The sequence below is a fragment of the Fringilla coelebs genome, assembly GCF_963513975.1.
Source record: "Fringilla coelebs genome assembly, chromosome: 2".
NCBI classification, from domain to species: domain Eukaryota; kingdom Metazoa; phylum Chordata; class Aves; order Passeriformes; family Fringillidae; genus Fringilla; species Fringilla coelebs.
The window spans coordinates 94,578,728-94,597,687 of record NC_140029.1 but is presented as its reverse complement, the minus strand read 5'-3'; the positions used below and the strand labels follow the sequence as shown (position 1 = coordinate 94,597,687).

At 39.5% G+C, this 18,960-nt stretch overlaps 1 protein-coding gene across 3 annotated transcripts in view; it reads right to left on the bottom strand.

Annotated features, from left to right (window-relative positions):
* Positions 1-18,960, bottom strand: part of ZBTB20 (zinc finger and BTB domain containing 20) — a 473,573-nt gene that overhangs the window by 297,901 nt on the left and 156,712 nt on the right. For all 3 annotated transcript variants that reach the window (XR_014616920.1, XM_084225372.1, XM_084225373.1), the window contains one exon: positions 12,217-12,292. The gene's annotated coding sequence lies outside the window, so the exon portion shown is untranslated. The remainder of the gene's footprint in view (positions 1-12,216; positions 12,293-18,960) is intronic.

Here is an 18,960-nt window from a genome sequence, read left to right as displayed (position 1 = left end):
AATGCAAACAGTACACACTGAGATAACATCTGGCAGTGTTTATTACAATGAAACCCAATCAATACTTCTGTCTACTACAATATCTGTCCACAAAATAGTCATTCCTCCTGGCATCCACAAGAAATACTCAACTATCTATTACAGTAGCCTTTGTCAGCAAAAACAGGGGTTGGCACCCAAATTCTTCTATTAGAAAGAATTAGATGCACCAAGACACAAGAATGATGGTCAAAAATTGGAGCGAGAGATGCAGTTTGTAGCATCACAAAGAACATTAGAAACTAATAAAATCACAGAAATGAAATTTCAAACCAGGGAAATGTTTTGGGTTGGAAGTGACCTTCAGGATTATATTGTTTTATCTTGTTCCCCCTGCTCCGGGCAGCGATACCTTCCACTAAAACAGGTTGCTTAAAGTCCTGTCCAGCCTGGCCTTAAACACTTCCAAGGATGGGACACCCACAACTTCTCTGAACACCATCCCTAAAGAATTTCAAAAAGCAGCAGTAATCCCAGACCTTTTTCTTGTGCCTCAGAGGAGGGTCCTGGTCGATGGAAAGTTGAATCTGAGCCAGCAGTGCCCTGGAGCCAGGAGGACCAGCCCTATCCTGGGGACATCAGGCCCAGCATCACAGCCGGGCAGGGGAGGGAATTGTCCCACTCTGCTCTGAGCTGGGGCAGCCTCACCTGGAATATAGTGTATAGCTCTGGTCACAACACAAGGAGGGTATAAAGCTGTTAGAGAGCGTCCAAAGGAGGGCAATGAGGATGGAGAAGGGCCTTGAGGGGAAGCAGTGTGAGGAGTGGCTGAGGTCACTTGGGCTGTTCAGCCTGGAGAAGAGGAGACTGAGGACAGACCTCACTGCAGTTACAGCTTCCTTGGGAGGGTGAGAGGAGGGGCAGGCACTGATCTCTTCTCTGTGCTGACCAGTGACAGGAGCCGAGGGAATGGCCTGGAGTTGTGTCAGGGGACATTTAGGGTGGATGTCAGAAAAAGGTCCTTCCCCTACAGGATGGCTGGGCACTGGAGCAGGCTCCCCAGGGAAGTGATTGCAGCACCAAGCCTGACAGAGTTCAGGAAGTGTTTGGATAATGCTCTCAGGCACATGGTGTGAGTCCTGGGGGGTCCTGTGCAGGACCAGGAGCTGAACTCGATCATCCTTGTGGGTCCCTTCCAACTCAGGACAGTATATTATTCCATGATTACTTTTGCTAGTGAGCTACTAGGCCTTTTGAGGCATTTTAAAGCAATAAGTAAAGGGAGAATATTTGACTTTTCATTTCCTTTTGAAGTCAGGATTCAAAAAGAAGTGATACTGAACCTTTCCACATAATTAAAAAGCCAAAAATAAATTTGTTTTGAAAGTTCTGTGTATTAGAATTTCCAAGTAAGCCCTTTCATTTTTTGCTACTTCTGTATTTGCATTGCACATTGCTGTAGAAAAACTAGCAGTGTTTCGTGCAATGAAAAAAGTCACTAAGCATTAGCTTAGTTCTTACTGAACCTTCACCTTTCTGAAATCTAGGTGCCTCTTGCAGTCTAACAAACAGATTGACGTGCAATAAGATATGCATTACTACTTACTTGTCACAAAATTAAGCAAAAAATAACAAAACCACACACAAAAAAAATCAATACTATTATTTCCTCCTTACGTTTTTAATTGCTATAATTTTGCTTTTGTTGAAACAGTCATTTCCAAAGAAAAATGATATGTCTGATTAATGTGATTAGACATAAAATAAATGTACATTTGCCTCTTTTTATTTTCACATTTTGCCGGCTCATTGTTCAAGGCATTTTTATTTGTACAGGACCTAGAGGTGAAATAAGAGCTTCTGTGCTACACCAAGTCCTGAGGCATGGGCTATGTTTAGAAGTTATTGTGGTGATATGTTACCTTTTTTCCCATAAAATCTTCACTTTGACAAGATAATTGGGATTGTAGTTATGAACTGGGGAGAGCTGGGAGAAGAGGGGACACAATTTCTTTTCATCTCTCCTGGTCTAGTTCTACTGGGCAGAGGAGAGCACATTTTAATTTGGACTGGTACACTGAACAGCCACTGTATGCCATTATATGTGATGCCTGTTTCTATAATTTGTGTAAGATTTGCACTAGGATTTCTTCTTAAGCTTCTTAATATTTGTTGCCCTCCACACCAACAGTGTCTTACCAGAATTTAAAAGTCCTAATGACATGGCCCTTAAGAATGAACTGGGGAGGAATCATAACAATAGTATTATATTGGCAAAATGGTGAAAGAAAACAAATCCTGACCTTCCAAGCACCATAACTGGTGAAAATCCCACTAAAGTAAATGGAGTCCCTATTTAAAGGGCAACAGTACCACCCCCACTGCCATCCACTGAGCACATGAATTTGTGCTACACTTGCAAATACACAGAATATTTGAGCCAGCTTTAAGTAAGAAGATTGGGATTTCAAAAGTGCAGAACAGGCTCCATCATCTCTTTCTATATTTAAAGAAACCCAGGACAAATGCAGACTGGGTTCTGAAAGCTCTCAACACTGAGAAAGATTGGCACAGGAGCTTCCACTTGCATATCAGTGATGCAGAGGAATAAAAAGGCCAAACTGAGACAGAGACTGGGACTTTTACATCTGGATTCAGGGCAAGCAAGAGCCCAGCCCCAGTTCAGCAAAGAACTGATTTGCCTGAACTGTATGTGAAATTTGCCAGTTCCTCATCAACTCCACAAACTGAAGAACTGTTTCATAAGTTAATATTAAAACTGAGCTAAATAAAAGGGGGGAAAGAGAATAATTTCTAGCCAATATAGTATTGTAATCTTTCACAAAAGAACTCCACCTGAAAATAGGAATAAATCCAGAATAAACGTTCATTTAACCACTACTGGGCACAAACATGCATGTGACAAATTTGATGTCACTTTGGTATTAAAACACGATAAATCTAGTTGCTTCAAGAAAAGAAAAAAAAGCAGCCCTCTAAAGAAAGCAGGATGTATTTATTTTCCCACTTTTTTACCAAAAGGTAACACCTTTTCCTCTCCAGCAGTTAAGGAAAGTCCTGCATTTCCAGCAGGACATCAGCCAGAGCAGTTGGTGTCTGCCCCTCACCTGGGGCAGGACTTTTGGAGCTATTCAGCGAAAAGCTGAATACATAAATGCATCAGACAGACCGTAACCCAACACTTGTAAAGGCCCAGCTCAAGCATACATGTTTGCAATGACTCCTGTCTCCCCTGAAAGGAAGGTGGAAGAATCCCAGGGACTTTTTTGGGGCCAGAATTTCCCTCTTTATCTATAAAGAAGTGATGAGAAAATGGCAGCACTTCATCCAGAAATGGTGTGCAGAAATCTGTCAGGAATCACAGGTGGTGAGTTGCAGTACCTCCCTGGGCACTACAAAGAGCAGTGGCTTTGTCACATTGCTTACCTGCAGCCCTGAATTTCTCCCAGTTCCACAGCCCTGAGTTGCCAGCTCTAGGAAGCAGCAGAAGGGAATTACAAAGTCTTATCCCATTCAGGCAGTGGGACCAAGTACTGGCAGAAGTAGAAGTGAGACTCAAATTTTTCACAGCATGGATATTCAGGCTTCCTACCATGTCAGTGAAGAAAAAGGGAGAAAAGCCTACTACCCCTTCCAAACTTCCACCACTGCACCCATCATTAATTACAACACAGCTTTGAGAATTTGTTCAGCATTAAATAAAGAAATGCTATTTTGTTCTACAGTGTATTTCTTTTACAAGGAATAGAAGCATAAGGAGCTTAAATAATATCTACTATATGGTATGGATACATTCTAAACATTTTGACAGAGCTAGTGTGAGAGCTTTTTAGAAATTAAATGCTTTTAAATGTAATTAAGTCATAATGAAGACAATCACATAGAAAACTGTGTCACTGACAGTCTGACAATGCCAGGACATCAGAATTGTTTTTCACCATTCTAAGGCACAGGAAAATTCTGGCTATCTCATGCTGATGAAAAGCAAATTCTATAAGGGGACAGAAAATGCATTCATAAAAAAGTAAAATGTACCTAGCACATTTGGAATTCTCTTGGACGTGAATGGATTGCAGTAAAGAAAAATATCTTGCTGGTAAAAAATCCTGTCTATGGAAGAATCATCAAGTCTTTCATCTCTACAGCTTCCCTCTGGTTGCCTCTAGGCTGAACACCACCCAACAAGATGCTTCCCTTTGCCCTGAATACATCCCAAGTACTGGACAAAGCCCCTGACTCTGGGGTTTGAATTCCACTTGGAGTCCTGCACCTAAATGTTACTGCATCTAGCTTTGGACCTGGGAGCACAGTGTCCTCTCACCACCTTTTTCCAAATCTTTGCAATAGTCTGAGACTTATGTATGAGAAGAGAATGATGTTTTGAGCATCACAGAAGTCCAAGGACTATCTGAATGCAAAGCTTTGGTTAAATACCGGTTCAAAACCTGGTATTTTTTAATGTTATTTAATTAACTATTTATTTTTGTTATAGATTATAATCATAACTATTAGTTGGGATTACCTTTCTGCACTAAGAATTTTCCTGAACTCTTGCCAAAGGACAGCTCCCTGGGCAGGGCAGGAAAACACTTAAAGTGACCATGACTGGTATTCTGAAGAAAGTAAATCTTTGCTAGACATCTGGAGCTGTATTAATGTCTGAATGTTCTCTTCAGGGCCATTCTAGAGCCATGACTATCAGCACATAGGCACAAGAACACCGCAGCATAATAAAGACTGCTAAAGTGAACAAGAATTTGCCATGATAAATGTCTTCCTGAATGGCAAGCATGATCAGAGGAAGGGCAGATGTAGCTGTAAAAGAGCAGTATTTTCTAAGCCACACACACAAACAAAGAAGCTGAGAAGTAGTAATACACCAATTTCTGACACAGGAAGAAACTGCAAATGGGATCGTTTCTGGAGTGATGTCACATGGCCAAGAGGCACCAAGACAAATTAAATAGCACTGAAGCCCTGGAAAAAGTAAAAAGAATAATCCTTTCCTTCCCGCAAGATTGAAACAGTTATAAGGAATCAAAACTTTTCCATTCAGGTGCTATCCATGAGCATCACTACCTATAGCAAACTTGCCTATTGACTCAGGGATTTTTCACTTCTAATCATGCTACACTTCCAGTCAAGTTGATAGACTAATTTAATTCTATACCTTCCCAGTCACCTGGTTCCTGGGTCCCTCAGTATCCTCTCTCTGCATTCCTCAGGGTTTTGTGATGCCTTGACCACTGGAATTTCCCTCTGGTTACTACCAACATGCAGGCTAAAGCTGTCAGTAAGGCACTAAATTCACCCCAGAGGATGATCATTTTAGAGCTGTTTGCTTCAGGAGTCCAGTATCACTTGTTCTGGGGAAGTGACAGCCACTCAGATATGAGAAGGTTAGTCATGTATTAAAACAGGGCAACAGGCATGACAAAACAGATTATCCTCTCCACCTGAAATCCTAATGAATGGGAAAAGGAACCAGGAAGAAATGAGAATTCATCTCTCCCTGACTCTGATTTTTCTGACAGTCTGATCTTACAAACTCTATACATAGGAACTGTACCACTATACTCCACCTAAATGAACTGGGGCTGCATGATCATAATCTAATCTGGTTTGTATGCAGAGAGGACATGCAGTGATCTGGTGCACCACTGCTATCATTGCTGTTGAGAAATATACACCTTATTTCTTGAAAAGGTTCTGCTGGTAAGAGTCACATGATTCTTGATTACTTGCTGCAAATCTTGGAAGAAATGAGATAACACTCATCCATTCTACAAAAAAATTCAATTATTCAAAATTTCAACAGGAACACTGCATGAACTAGAATGAAATTTCTAAGGAAATATGATGAAAAAAATCTGCCAAAGAAAGCAACAGGTTCAAAAAATTGTTAATGCAGGTTTTGACTCAGAGATGCCTTCAGTTATTGCTGACACAAAAACATTTTGCACAGTCAAATACTTCATTTTGGTTATTATTTAAAAATAAACAAATAAAACAAATATTCTGATCTCTTTCATGCCAGTGGAAACTGTTAAAAACAACAGACCAATTTTGGCACAACAGATTAAAATCTCTTCCTAATCTATTATCTAGATACTTCAGGGGCAATAGCAGGAAAGAGTGCAGTGCAAATGAGATCCTTTATAGTAAAATTCAGAGCTAGACAATTTAGCCTAGTGAAGAAAACAGACCAGAACATTTGGGTAACTTACATTCATCAGACTGCCCTACATCAGACTCTGGAATCTGAAATGATTCAGCGAGAGTGTCCTCAGGGACACTGATGTAAATATGGAGTAACCACAATGCCTTTCTTTGGAGGCCCTCCCATAATACACTGGTTAGCTAAACAATTTCATTTCAGATAGAACAAAACAGGAGTACTTTGGAAAAGGCCAGGTCTGTGTTGCTTTTTTTCCTTTCATAGTTTATCTAATGACATCTCTGGTCTGATATAACCTTCCTTGCTCAACAATATTTAATCTTTATTTTACCTTGAAGCAGAGTAGCAAATGCTTTGATAAATGGAGTGAAAGATTTTCCACTTTCACCATAATATCTTCAGGTGCTGAAATGTTGAAGAGTTTTACTGCAACTTGCTACAGCAGTGCTACACAGAGAATCAATGCTTATATTCCCATGCCTTTTTAACATGAGTGAATCACAGCCCATACTCCTTTATATACTAAAACAACCACACACTAGAGAGCCATTTGCCTATCCTCATCTATTGTGGCCACTATTCTGCAGAAACAAGAGCTTTCATCTATGAAAAATGCCATTTGTACACTACAGCTGATGCCCTTGACCTGCAGACCTACAACATACAAACAAAGGCACACACAACCTCTCCACCTCCCAAAAAACCCCTTAAACATTTGAACAAAGAAAAAAAAACCCCTAGAAATTTAATAAAAAATAATTCCTGACTCCTTTTCTGTGCTAAGTTGTGAATGAGCCTGATTAAAACCAACCTGAGAAATAAGAAAATTTTCTTAGTCCTTGGACAACTGCATTTTGAGATTTGCAGTTTCATTAAATGAAAACATCTTTCTAGGATTTTAGCATGAAAATTCAGAAAACAGAGGCAACCATAAGAAAAGAGAGACAATTACAAAGCTCCTAATCTCCTGAGACATTTACCTTTTTGTAGCAGGCTTTACTCCAGCCTCATTACATATTTGCTCTGATCATCAATCCTATTTGCAACTTTCAACTGTCTCCATGTTCTTTATCAGAGGAACTTGTATCGGGCAATACCTGGAGTGTCTCCATTAATCCAAATTTTAAAAACCAGTAACTGAAACAAATCAGTATTTGTGCACTGACTGGAAAGAAACCCCTGCAGACTCACCATGACTGAAAATGTCTTTCTGTTGTTATATGACTCCCTCTATCCTTTAAAAAAAGAAGGGTCAAAGCAAAATGCTGGCAGCCCAATGAAATCTTTGAAGACACAGTGTGCTTTCCAGTTATGAGAGGACAGAAAAATGAGAACCCTGGAGATCTTTTGGGAACATTAGGCTTTATTAATTAGGAATGCACTCGCCACATACCAACATTCCTAAACAGTACACTGAATCATATAAATGCCAGGGAGTAATAGAACCCATCCAGTTTGGTCTTCTGTCTTATGGGAAGTTCCAGCACGCTCTGGGAGGTGGTCTTCCAAGCCATTCCTTAAAAAAGGAACCTCCCCTGCTTCCATAATACCTATAGGTTGTGTGTTCCAGCACTTTACAACCCCTGCAGTCAGAACATGGCTCCGAATATCTAACTTGGTAATTTTCACTGCTCATTGAACTGATTTCTTAAGGTCTTTCTCCCAGTGGACATGAAGAACAATTAATCACTGTGCTCTTGGTTATAAATTTTCACTCAATAGATTTTAAATTTTTTTTTTTTACTGTGTTCTCCATAAGGTACAATAAAGCAACACTTTCAGAAGCATGTAATGCCAGGTTGGGCTCCTACATATCCTCTAGCCCCTGGGCCAGATAACAATCAACCAGTTTCTGCTTTCTTCACAATTTTAACTCTAGGACAATTCCTGCCTTGACAAACATTTTTGACCTCTCCACATTTCCACTGGGGTTTCACAGGTAGAAATCAGGGCAGAATTTATCCCCATGAGTTTCTGGATTAATGCCTTGGTAAAGGAAGGGGAAAAGGCAAAATTAATTCTCTTTGTTAGTGCTAATGCTATTCCTCAGGGATAGTTGGCCCCAAGACATTCATCTTTGTTCAAAGCAAGCACACTTCCATACTCATTTCACATTTGCAGCACAGCTTCTACAAGCCAATATCTGCATCAAAAAAAAAAGCCTTAAACTCACGAGAGTCTGCATTCTGTCAGAGGACCAGGAACTGGGAATGGACTCAAAGCCCATCTTAGCCCACCTGAAATTCTAGCTAAAACATCAAGTTATAGGAGGAAAGGTCAGGTCCCAGATCCATCAAGAATCATGAGGATTCTTGCACTGAAAAGTACATGGTAGTGCATGTAGTGCTTGTTTGTGGCTTCAAAACTCTTCCTTCATCTAAAAGCAGAGCTGTGATGGACGAAGGCCTTCCCAGCCCTGACATCCTGACGCTACACATGCAGCCTGCACTCTGGGATGCCAGCTTACTGTGTCACATTGGCTTGGGTTCTGCCTCTTCCTTTCCTTATGCCTGCAAGCTCAATTGAACTTATGAAAATTCAAACTGTCTTCTGTCTGTTTCATACATCATCAGCAAACAATCACTAGACAAAATGAATTTGCTCTCTGTAATTTGGAGGTTACACAAATGCCTCTGCTGCATAATGCAAAAAAAAAAAAAAAGGAATAAAGTTTGGTATGCAAGGTTAACTCAGCATGGAGGAAAGTAGCAAAGAAACAGGGAGAACACGAACAATAAAATACTCAAAAGTGAGGAGAGGCATGAGAAATACTTCTGTAAATTGGAGTTGGCCTTGCTACTTTTGAGTGATGGGATTAAACAAAGGCACAAGCAAGTTGTGAAAGATCACCCCCAAGAGTGGCTGTATCACCATTCCTCATGATTTGTCTACACAACATACTTATTTATAATAACAATGGTTACTATTTATCCCCTGAGAGCTCTGCAAACACAAATTCACAAATTCAGTAATGTTCACAGAGCTGTATCAGTTTGAACCAGATTGAAAGAGTGATCTGCTGAACAAGGCACAGTGAGGTTAAATGACTTGTCCAATGCCACTCATTATCCATAATGAGTATCAGTGTCCACTCAGTATCCATAAAGATTAGAACACCAGATCTCTAGGTCACTGATCACATCAGGCTGTGTAAAGCTGAACTCTTGACAAACCAACCTCTTTTCTAACGAAAATAACACGGCATATCCTCCTTAGTGCCCTCAGCCCATGGCAACGTAACTAAAAAAACTATTGCTTTGAAAGAACATATTTTTCTTCCACACACAATATGTGTGCTGTCATTGTCTCACTCCAGAATCATGCAGACGCTGAGGGCGAGCAAAGGTACCTCCTCAGGCTTGACTTAATCCTATTTGGGGTTAGTTGCAAACAGCAAAGTACTAAACCATATCCCTAAAGTTAAGTATTTGAGTAGTCCCATTGACCTCTAAAGATCTGCTTGCCTTTCAACCCAGATAACTCTAGTTCAGAGAACCCAGCATAGCAAGAATTCAGCCCACAGACCTTCTGCATTAGGAGAATATCTGTCCCACATTCAGCAGGTGGAGTTTTTCGTGCAACTGTCTGACAGATGTTCAGGTGATGTGTATCTCAATGCTTCTTCTAATGCCACGTACCAAGTATTTTTTTTAGACAAAATTTGGCTCATCTTATATTAATCATTCACTTTAGGGACATCCCTACATTAAAGCAAGATTTCCACCCTTTAATTAAAGAAATAAATTACAAAACTACCAGGATATAGCTTGGCTTTTCTCTTTGCTGTTTTTGGGTTGATACAGAAAAGCACAAATGGCAAGTTCACCTTGTTAAAGGGTCTTACAATTAGAAACACTGGATTACAGCAAACATAGAGGAAACTAAAGAAATCCTTAAAGAATACCTTCCTCTATCAAAAGTGCCACTGCTTTTATTGTATCAAGCAACTATTTACATGGACAAGAGGTACAGCAAGAACCAAATCCTCATTTTACAGGATATACATGCTTATGTAAAACTTTCCTCACCTTGTTCTTCTATATTCCAGGGACAGGCTACGCCAAGGCTACAGAACTTAAAAGCAGCTACAAGTTTAAAAGTGGGGGTGTTCATGAGCTTTTTTGTTGTTGTGGTACTTTCTTTTGCTTGTGGGGTTTTTTTTAGGTATTAGTACAAGAAACTCGAATATTAAAAATATGGGTCTTTACTTCATGGAATAGAAAGAAGACCTAGGCAGAACAGCCTTAGGAGTCATGATCCCACACTCCATTCCCAGTTTGACCACTGATTTACTTGGACCTAGAGAAAGCTTCTCAACATCTCTGTGTGAATGCACTTGACACTCCTGATAAAAAAAGGAAACCAAAAATATTTCCTGAACATGAGTTTTACACTTCTGTATTTATTTTTCTTTCAAAATCTAGAGTCTCATATACCTAAAAAAAGCTCATCCCAGCCAGCACCAATTGCTACTCTTATTTTGTCTTGGGCTCTCCATGCAGGACTTAGTGACCATCTGGATCCTAAGGATTCAAAGAACTTGCCTTAATTCACTCTTACACTGCTGCTGCATTTTGGAAAGAGAATTACTCCTGCTTTCCAACAAAAATTTTCCTGGTTGTTCACACTAAATTGCAAGACAAGCATGAAATTTGGTACTCACAGATTCAGAAGAGTTCCCCCATTTTTCCCTGAACACCTCCCTTTAAATCGCTGCTGGACCCAGCAAATCCAAGACTGTTTTCAACTCGGCTCACCAGTGTAATTGCAAGGTTAACCTCTGGTGGCCAGGGAAGCTGCTCACATGCAGCAATGAAGAGCAGAAAATGTTAAATACCATTCACTGGCCACAGCCTGCAGTTAATACACAATATTTAAACAACACAATGGCATGGCCCTTGCCAGTAATGTAAAAACACAGTGGAGAAGAGCCAGAATGGCACAATCTGCCTGTCTGAGTCATGCTTGGCGCTGTGTGCTGGAGGGGAAGGCTTTAGCTGCCCACAGTGTAACTGTACCCTCCAGCTAGTTTACAATAAAACATTAAAATATATTAAAAAAGGGGGGTGGGGGGGTGCTGGCAAAGGCATGATAAATCCCCTCTAATAGTTAAAATATTTTAAAACTGAAGTATAAAAGCACCACTTTGGAAGAAGGCTCTGGATTTCATTACAGACTGCACATTTTGATCCTAAACAAGAAAACAAACTGACTTTGCTTTGTAATATTCTACAGCTTTGTACTGTTCAGCTGAAATCGATCTTCTTCCTTCTTTCTACAAGCTTCTGGATTTTTTTCATATATTATTTCATTTGATTAAGAGTATCTGAATCTGCTGTATTTTCCAATCCTCTTTTGCATGCCTGTTGTTCAGTCACTGAAGTTCCAAATCTTAATTATTAACCCAAATACATTCAATAAACAGATTCTAAATAAGGGTAGATCAGAGTGATGTGCAATCTGACTCGCATTTATGGAATAACTATGCTCTTAGAAAAAGACTCCTTTCTTGCTGAGACGTAGATGTTATTTTGAGTGTTTTGTTGTGTCACAGCAGAGATGGATTAGGCATTTCTGCCTTCATGTGCACCCTAAAGCAGCTGAAGTCCCCTGTGATGTCATCAGAAAGTTGTTTGTTTTTTTCTCATACAAAGGAGAAGAATTTGTTATGACATCATGAGAAGAGAATAAACGGTATTTCGTGCTATAAGGAATCTTCTGCTACTTTCTGTTATCTCTGCACCACTGTGCAGAAATCCTCTCTGACAAAGCGACAGCAACTGTAAGTCAACAGAGATGCACAGTATTCCTAATTCTATTCAAAACAAAGCAGGAAAGAATGATCTATTCAGTACTCTGAAATTAAAGATCTGCAAGATGTAAGTTCCTTTTTAATTTTTAAATAAAACATCCTTTGAACTTCTAAATCCCATTCAAGGGGACTCTGACCTTTATCCAAGACCAGCTACTGTGCTAACACTCTGGATGCGTATAGAGGAAAAATACGGACAAAAGGTACCGGAAAAGCTTTTACTTACAGGAATGCAGTGTGGCTTAATCTTTTTGTTTTTAAGGTGCAGTGATTTCAGCATCTACAATGTAACTTCAGGCAGTCTGAAAAGAAACAGGTTAAAATCTCTTTCAGTTATAATTGGTATTTCAGATTTAATTAAAAATTAAACTTTCATAATGTTTCACCATCCAAAGCAATGCATTATCAGTCAAGCGTAGCCTTTTTTTTTGTTAAAAGAAGCTCTTCCCAGAGTAGTTTGCAATGAAAGAAAAAGGGAAAAAAGCAATTGAGAGTAGCAAAATATATTTCTTCAGCAAAAGATCTCTGAATAATTTGGAAAGAAGCCTTCTGCCACTTAATTTTAACAATCAACCTTATACTAATTAAAAAAACCCCCCACAATTAAAAAAGACAGAAAAACACTACCACATACCAAAGACTGTGAGGATAAAAATGTTAATTTCAGCAAAACAAGGACATTGCTAGGACCAGAACATACGCACCAAAAGGGAAAATATGGTTTTACATAATGCCAGCCAACAACATTTTTTACAAATTCGTTCTACAGCATGCAGCACTTTCAGACTGTTGCATGGAGAAGCAGAGGAAGACAAGTTCAAAAAGAGTAAAGCTGTTTTTAAAGTGTACAAGGCAAAAGGTCCCTTGCAACCCTTTGTTAAGGATATGAAATAGCTCATCTATAAAACTGCATGATTTCTTATCATGTAAAATAAATGTCACATTACTGTGCAAAACAGATGATTAAGAAGTGGTAGCTGCAGACACAGCATTTGAACAGATGCAAAAAAATATTTTTTTTCAAAATGCAGTTGAAATAGTTGGAATGACAATAAAACTCCAGGGGTTGTACCATAAATATGGGTTTAAATGTTAGACTGGAGTTTAAAACCTGTGGTTTTAATTATATCTAATTATAAAGGCTCCAAAACCAGGAGAAACGAGAAAAACAAAAAAATATTAATAATAAATTAAAACAATTTTGCAGTAAGTTGTCAGGATTTGGCCTCGTAATAACAAACTATACAGCAATATACACAGACACATACAATGTTCCAATGACTCATTAAAGGAACAAATCAAAACTTCATTAAATTTTATTTTTAAAAGGTGACAGCAGAACTTGCCTAATTTACCCCATTCAAAGTCAAAGCTATTCTCCTCACCAGCAGCACACTCACAGAGATGGTCAAATAAATCCTGGAGGCAAATCTAGTATTGTTTTTAAATGTACCACAGGTTGGGAGCAATTCCTAAGTGTAATTTTACATTGTTCTCCCATAAGTCAAAATACAATTCCTCAGATGTCAGTCTTAGATGAGGCTTCTCAATCCATCCTCATGGATCTTTAAAATAAAATGCACCCTACCAGACAATATACTGTCACACAAACATCTACAAACACACACCAATACCACAAACAAAAATAAGCTCACAAACTTATTTGTAGGTTTAAGTTTTTGACTCTGTCAAGGTCAGAGGAATTGAAGAGCAGGAGGCAAAACAGAGAGCGCAAAAGGGAACAGAAGAGGAAGAACCCGAAACAATTCTTGAGCGTTTGAATGCACAAGAGCCCTCTGATTGAGGCACTAGGATGATGCTGCCACAAGATAACCTTTATAGGCTTGGATAAAATTTTTCCTGAAGGAACAACCTGACACACATGTTCCTCTGTTCCTCTTCCTTTAGACAACCTTATATCAAGCAACTTTCCTTCCTGATTGACACCTAATAAGGTAGAGAAACAGTGAAGAAATCCAGGCAAAAAACTGGTAAGTCCATCAGCAACAGGCAACAGCACAACTGCCACATAAGGGAAACAGTTTCAGCCTCTGAACTTCCATTTCTTTCGCTTTCTTCCCTTCCAAATTTACCCCTTTTCTAACATCTTCAGGACTGTAATGCTGGCTTGCTGGCAGGGCAGGAGAGGGGCAGCAGTATTTAAAATCCAAAGCTATTTCTTCTAATGAATGCAGTGAAAAACTGACCTCAACTGAGAAAACAAAGAGCATTCACTGAGGGTGAAATGTATCCCTGTGTAGAGAGCCAGTATAGAGAAGCCCTATTCCAATGACCTAAATAGGAATAAATTGGTGCATGGACTTCACCAGAGTGAATTTTGTCCAAAATTCCAATTTTTTTTTGTAGAGAACAAAGACACAGATGGGTGTCTCCTGCCAAAGCACAAAGGCATGGCACCTCCTTCCCATGCTGGGCACAATCCTGACAACTGCTCTTCAGTGTATCTTCCTAGTGGTTTTAAGCTGAAGTCTTTTGTGCTTTGCCCACGTTTTTCTGACTGGGAAGGGAAAGGAGGGAATGCAACATTTGGCATTACTCTGTAAGTTAGCCCGAGGACAGTGCCTGCAGATAAAGTGGTCCCTCTCCTCAAGGCAGGCATAATTAGCACACACCGTGATTCTTCTAATACATGAAACAGAGCCTCGGGAAAAGCTCTCTGTAAGAGCTTGCCTTCCTGTGCACAGGTGAGGATGCTTAACACTTGTGGGACAGGAGATCATGATTGTTAAGTGAAAGGGATGCCCTAATCCCCTTGTGGAAAGAAAAGAGACATGGTTCAAGAACAGTCAATGAACACCTGCTTGAGAGAAGCCCAAAAGCTGGAATTGCAAGAATGAGGCGTATGACAGGTCTGGAATGAGGCACATGAGTAAAGTGGTAAAAACAAGGCAAGTGTTGCCTCTTAGTAAAGGCTTTAAAAACAAATATCAGAAGGTAAACGGGTTTCTCTTTGTTTTCTCACAATTCCTTCTTGCCAAAAAGCTTATGCAGAGGGTGAAAACTGTGAGAGGAAAGCTACCAACTCTACAGTGACTGAAGTTCATTAGCAATATTCCATGACTTGCATGACTCTAGTTTGCCTGACTCACAGTTATGGTCTAATTTCCTACTTTGATAAGAATCAGATTCCTTCAATCTGAAAAATTAAAGAGAAGGGAAAAACATGTAATTTTTTATCAGGAAACATTTCAGGAGATGTCAGCCTTCTGCAAACTCATAGCAATAAACAAGTTCCATATCTGTAAAGCTTTGATTTTCCTTGAGTACCTTAACTCAGCTGGAGCAGGTCAGTTAGAGTCGTACATAGCTGATTAGTTTTGAGGAGAAGGAAGACTAGAGGAGAATACAGTGCAACACTTTTTGATATCTGTAGAAATTTCAGAAATTCTAGAAATTTCTGACTGATTCTAGATCAATTCAGTCAATTGATCATTTTTCAAGCTCACTTTTTGAACTGGAAATCAACAATGAAGGCACTGTCACGAGTAACTATTCAAAGAAAGTAAAATACTGATGTCCTTACTCAAGAAAAAAACCTCATGGATAATATTAAGGAACTCGTCTTCAAAAACCAGGGAATGAGGGAAAGGGAGGGCACTGGAAGACAAATGGACACACACAAACAACAAAAAAAAGCCCTTTACCTTCAAGAGAATATTCAAAAATACTCAGGGGCTCAGTTAAGAGACCTCAATCCAACTTCAGAATGAAAAGAAATACTTAGGATATGGCCCTGGATAATTGTGTCACAGAAATGAAAAAGGAAAGTCAATTGTACAGGTACCTCATCTAGCAACAAATATACAAGCTCTGGAATTGGAACCAGTATAGACACACCAGCACAATGCTCCCTTCAGGTTCACTGGTAAAACAAAAGAGCAAATCTTATTAACACAGATATAGCACTACTTTACTGCTTTTTTTAGGTGAATGCTCCTTAGTTGGTATTAACTCTCTATAAACAGCTTTACTTTTGTCACCTGTTCCTTGTCCTGAGTGGAGAGAATAAGAAAGAAAAAAAAAAAGGTAATAACAGTGCTTGAAAAATCCTCCCAAAAAGTTTGAATTGGAGCTCTAGCTACACTTTCAAAAATATGCTGTAATTTAGGTTATTTCCAGCTCTGCCTTCAAACTCATAGCCATTTGTGGCTCAAACCAGAGTCACAGGGCTGCTGATGGGAGAAATCTGGGGGCTTTTTAATCTGGCAGAATGGGAGCAGAGGACAACCTACAGCATTGTGCTGGGATCAAGGGTACCTCCCACTGCAGGAATGGACAAAAGGAGATTGAAGGTTTCTTTGTCAAAATGGTAAATCCCCATCTGTTATTGGCTCTCTGCAAAGATGAACGCCCACAGAGATCTTGTCTTCCTCATGGCATTCATCCTTCGAGTTTACTTTCTTAGTGAAGATGACACCCATTACAAAATTTAATTTCCAAGCCATGGCTGTTTCAGATAGAAAAGCATTTTAATCAGGAAAAAGGTGTATTTTTGGCTGCAATTCACACACACCCCACATCCCCCAAAAGTATTGGAACTATTTTTGTTCAGGTATGTTAAAACCTGCCTTTAGGTGAAGACTAAGACTCCTTGAAATCTCAGTTTCAGAAAGTTAGAGAGCATCAACTGTATAAAAGCTGCAATGCATAATCCACTCTAATGGTCACTTGGAAACGGGTACTGGATGGAATTTCACCACTAGGACCCTCAAACCTGTTGGATCCCTTAACAGCACACTCCATCCCCCTCATTTATTCCTCCTGCTAACAGAGTTAGCAACAAGCACTTGAGAAGCCCAGCTGTGAAAGCACATGAGAAGCTGAACTTCTCAACCCACAGAGGAGTTGGTCTCTATAACTGCACTTAGGAGCTGACCTGGGCTCCCAATGTTTAGGAGTTTAATGGGTAGTTCTGTTATAGTTAGGTGGGACCCAGCATCATTCTAAATACCTCTTGAAGCTTTCCTCCTACGCAGGGGCGATGATGGTAATCAAGTTGGCTGCTGAAAACCATGATATTCTTTATTCCAACTGTTTTCTTGCACAAGCTGTCCCTAGATCCTGTTTATGTTCCCAAGGAACAGGAACAGTGACAGCATGCAGCTTTCACGAGGCCTTGCCCAAACAATTCTTTCTCTAAAGATACAGTTTTTTTGTGAAGCAGCTCTGAAGCTGATATTCACTGAGCATCTCTTGGAATACAGCTTGAAGACTTTACTTATGCCCTTTACAAGCTATTGTAGCATATAAGCTTCTCCCACTTCTTTTCAAGGTTCATAATGCTTTGATCCTCACAGCCTCACTGCTCCTGCTGAATGGTATCATCTCCCATGGCTCATATTATCTTTAGTGCATAAAATGATAATACCTGTTAAGAAGCAGGCTCTATCACATAATCACAGCAGAACCTTCACATTTATTCTGGTTTAACAGAGAAACTTACATCAATAAATGTTTCATTGTGATGGGTATTTCAGTGCGGTGACAAACTGGGCGGATAAAGGAAATGTGGTGGATATAATTTGTTTGGATTTTAGCAAGGCCTTTGACAGTACCACACAGGAAGCTCACAGAGGCACTAGAGAATTATGGTCTGAATACTGTTACAATAAGATGGATAAAAACTGTCTGACAGATAGGAAGCAATGAGTATTACAAAAGAATAGAAAGAAGAATCTACTCTGATGCTGAGCAATAGGTGCCAGGATTATTATCACTAAAGAGATTCATTAAAGATGAGAAAGAGAATGTAAATATTGACAGCATCCAAAACAGATGATTCAGAAAAAAGAAATTCATCAAATGTGAAAGGTATCAAAATTGTAAGATCCAAACAATGGAGATGTGCATGAGCCAGAACAATGTGGTATTTAATGTATCTTAAAATGTAAAAAAAGTTATCAAAAACCAATACAGAATTTTGTTTCAGATTCAGAAAGAGAAGGTTTTCACTGTGTTTGCTTGACTTCATCATGTTACTATGCACTGGTATGGCCTTGTTGTGAAATTGGCTCCCTTGGAAATCAAAATAAAATAATATATTTCAGTCACTGTGGTAAGAGACAATCATCTGGCCTATTTTCTTAGACTATCATTACTAATGATTAGAATTTTAAAGTTTAGAGTAATCACATATGACACCCTTAAAAGTCTTCTTTGGAAACAGGGGGCTCTTTTTGTTGTACTTCCTGAATTTCCACTGCCCTGCACAGCTAAAGCTGTTTTGTTGCTGATTTCTGGTACAGGAGATGACATTGAGCTATCCCCAGAGACATTGTGTCCATTCAAATGGGTACTACCTCTCCACTTCCTTCACAGATCTGCCCCCAAAAAATTCAGCCTGACCCTTAGCTGTGAAAGGGCAAGATCCTGGATGAAAAGTAATGTACTTAGATGAAACAAAAAACCCCAGGGTAATGCACATAAATCTCATGGGATGTATGGCAGAGAGGGTCAAAGTGATAAACCTTTATTTGGAAGTCTAGCTCTTCCAAAGTGTTGAGCAGTTAAACATAACAGTTGACTATTTCCAAGATAAGCTCATCTGTATCAGCAGGATGTGAAGTTCACTAAATCCTGCCTCTTTCTCTTTCCTTGTGTGGAGAATGCACCCCCAGCACCAGAGCCTCTGCTTACTTGTGCCCCTTCAAGAATAAGGCCAAAATGACTTTTAAAAGGCCAAAAGAACTTTTAATGCTCCCTTTCTTGAGACAGCAAAACTGAGTGAGTGAGCAAAAGCCACACATTTTCCACTGTAAGAAATCTAGGAAAGTTGTCACAGCTCCTCCTCTTGACTTATTGCTCCTGGTCATTGTCTTGACATGTGACATCAGGAGACTGTTCCTGGTAATCCCAATCACCTATGAAATCCATCATCTATGTTTTTGGGACCTTTGATCTTCTCCCAAGATCTCCAGCATTTCTTCTACCCTCACACAGCTGCCTAAGC